The 3,541-nt window shown below is 38.4% G+C and overlaps 1 long non-coding RNA gene across 1 annotated transcript; it reads right to left on the minus strand.

Annotated features, from left to right (window-relative positions):
- Positions 1-2,211: 2,211 nt before the first annotated feature.
- LOC137260066 (uncharacterized) lies at positions 2,212-3,234 on the minus strand. Its single transcript, XR_010954727.1, has 3 exons — positions 3,089-3,234; positions 2,781-2,912; positions 2,212-2,494 (listed from the first exon to the last, which is right to left on the minus strand). It is a non-coding gene; the product is annotated as an uncharacterized lncRNA (long non-coding RNA).
- Positions 3,235-3,541: the final 307 nt, after the last annotated feature.

Below are 3,541 nucleotides of genomic sequence, written 5' to 3' on the forward strand. Positions count from 1 at the left end.
CGTCCAAGGCAGAATAGCTACCTGTAGCAGGGTGTAAATATGTGTGTGTACCATCATTAAATATGCAGAGACTGTTGTCAGAAATAAAATCTTCTATTATTTCCCCTTGGTATTGATAACATTACTCCCCCATAAAGGATTATGTCCATTCAAATCACCCATGAGTATGCAGGGATGAGGAAGCTGATCATACAGGGCTTGAAGGTCAGATTTCTGGAGGTTTGAAGATGGAGGGATATACAAAGAGCATAAAGTAAACGCAATGTGTAACGAAATCCGAACTGCAACAGCTTGAAGGTTAGTAGTGAGATCAGCAGGGCTGTGTATTATACCCTGCCTCACCAAGATAGAGGAGCCGTCAGTGGCTTTGTCACCCGGAGGAGAAAAAGAATGGTGAGAGCTGTACTGACGTAAGTCAAATTTATCAGTCTGCTTAAGATATGTTTCCTGGAGACAGAAAACTGATGGTTGAACATCTTGTACTAATAATTGTATTTCATTTAAGTTGGTCCTAAGGCCTCTGCAGTTCCACTGGATAAGTGTATTATTCATGCTACATTAGGTGGTAACACGGGCGATCTGTTCCTGGACCGTGGCGAATGACTTTTTTGGCGCACACGGTGGTGAGGAGTGACATGCATATCTTCCAAAGGTTGATATCTATTAAATATTTGTACCGGATTCCGTTGACTCTTTGGAACCCGATCTGACTTTTTTGAATAGTTCACTGTCTTGCTGGCATTCACGATAACAGGTGATGGTGAACGAGATTGTGGACGGGATTGTGATGCTGTTTGCGTGGAAGCAACAGTTTTCACACGTAGAATAAGTCTCAGTATTCACCCAAGTGATTTCAGTCTGGCATTCAACTGATTTAACAGTCTTAGTACGTTGACGGGTAATAGCTGCAGAGTATGACACAGTTGCAACTGGAGTGTTGTCATGTGCAACCAAACGTTTAGCCTCTGCGAAAGTAATGTTTCTTTCATGTTTAAGTTTCACTATCTGATGTTGTTGTTGCCAGACAGGGCAAAATTTTGATGAGGCAGCATGATCGCCAGAGCAATTAACGCATTTAGGGTTGTTTGGACAATCTAACGTGTCATGAGCAAGTTCTCCACAGCGATGACATTTCTTGCTGTTGGTACAAGATTTAGCACCATGACCAAACTTTTGACATGAGTAACACCGAAGCGGGTTCGGTATGTACTTATCAACATTGATATTGCAGTACCCTGCTTTGATGGATGACGGTGGAACAGGAACAGAAAAGTTGAGTAGATATGTGTTTAAGTTTACAATCTGACCATTTTGCCGACTTGTAAAACGTTTTACACCTGTTACACCCTGGTCTTTTAGTTCAAACGCTATCTCATCTTCAGACATGTCTAGCAGACAACGTTCTCGGTCTCTGACAATGCCTTTAGAACTGTTGAGAGTTTTGTGTGGAGACACAGTGACAGGTACAGACACAGGATGCTTAACAGCTAAGAGTGTAGATGACTGAAACGCTGATTTGCATTCAAGTAATATAAGACCAGATCGCATCTTTTTCATTGACACAACGTCACCAGCAATGCCATAAATCGCTTTTGACAGGGCAAACGGATTCAGTTTCAACGGAAAATCATCTGAAGAAGAAATCACTAAATAACGAGACCAATGGTCACATTTGCCTTTGGAAACTGTGTTATCATCAGAAGATGAACTATCCTCTAATGTACGTTTGAGTTGTTTTGGGGGTATCATCACAGCAAAAATAACTCGGTTTCCGTTCTTGCGGAAACCTGATGGATACTGGGTAATGTAGGTTTCCGCTGGGTTTCAGTTTCAGGAAACGCGCAATGAGAGTTTCCGCATAGTTTCCACAACTGAAACTAACAAGTCTTAGTTTCCGTCATGTTTCCGTCAACTGAAACTGTAGTTGGAAGTTTCCATTTAGTTTCAGTTTACTGAAACCTTTATAGCTGGAGTGAGTTAGTTTCTGGTCTTGCGGAAACCTTGTGGATCTTGGGTAATGTAGGTTCCCGCTAGGTTTTTGTACAAGGAAGATGACAATGAGAGTTCGGTTAGTTTAGAAAGCTGAAATATGTTGTATTATCTTGTTATATTTATTACATATTTATTTGAACAAAAAACAAACTCTGGAAATGTTATGATTCAACTGTTTCATTTCTTAGAAAAGGTCACATTTTAATGCAACAGGGCAGTTGCAGTAGTACACAATTCGCTGTATTAAGAAACTGGCGCGCTCAGAGAAGAGTAACAGAATTCTCTCCACACAAGCATTGCTCAGGAAGTTGGCACACTGAATGAAGACGAGCTAGTCACTACACAAAGTGCTTTGTTCTTCTGTAGATGTTTGTTGGTGTATGCGAGTCCTGGTTAATATCTGGCGAAACATCTGAATCCGAATCAATCAGGCTCTCACATTGTGGTGGTAATAGCTCGCAAACCTTGAATGTGCTGTTAATATCTTGGTCACTGTCAGTGTCTGGAAAGGAAAAGGACATTCAGTTTGAATCATCAATTCAACTGAAAGACAATTCACTGAAGAAAAGCTTGTAAAATCTTAACATTTCCAATGAATGAAACACAGCAATATATATGATAATGCAGATAACATGTATTACAAATATTAAATACGTATTACCATTTGCTCACTTTCAGTTATTACAGTTACATGTATGATACATACATTAAATATATTAAACATGGATAGCAAAGTGACAGTGCAAACTCGATTTTTAGTGAAATCTAAAAATTCTTGGATGACTTACCTGATGAAACATTTGTCATTCACCCGAAAAATCTTTACAAACAAACAAACATCTTGTCGTTACGGAGATGGAGATAACGTGTTTTTCTTGAAACAGACGTCTGGCAGTGAGGACAGAAAAGCCGTATTTCTCCTGGAATTTAAAATATACGTATATATTACGCTTTACACTTTGAGTGAGGTCAAAAAGGTTTGTTGTATGCACTTACATAGTGTCTGCTTCATTATAAAGCTATATGAATAATATTGTTATAATAGAGATTCCCTTACCGGGCATATAACAGATAATATAGCGTGAATTATAAATACCAATGAAGGCGTCTTGTCATTCTCCGAGTTTGTTGGTCCACAATCCATATCTGTAAATCAAATAACTGACACAATGATTCCTTCAGAAATATGAAACTTGAGGTGTGATGATAATGTCAATGCATTGTAGGGCTAACACATGCAACATGTACTGATGGACAAGGTTTTAATGGTTATAAAACAAATATCAAATCAAACTGATTAACTGGGACAACTGAATACACAGAACTGTCACAGAACATAAGATACTAGATAATTTGATGAACTAATAAATGTATGATGTGACTTGGTTGAAATATTTCTGGAGTACAGATTATATGAATAGATATAACGAAGACATATATACGGAATATCTCTGGGTACCCATGTTAAAACAAATATTGTAGAAACCAACCATATTTCAGAAACTTATTTCTCGTGATTTTAGGCTGTCTTTCTTGACAATTACTTGTC

This window comes from Haliotis asinina, chromosome 13, assembly GCF_037392515.1.
Source record: "Haliotis asinina isolate JCU_RB_2024 chromosome 13, JCU_Hal_asi_v2, whole genome shotgun sequence".
NCBI lineage: Eukaryota > Metazoa > Mollusca > Gastropoda > Lepetellida > Haliotidae > Haliotis > Haliotis asinina.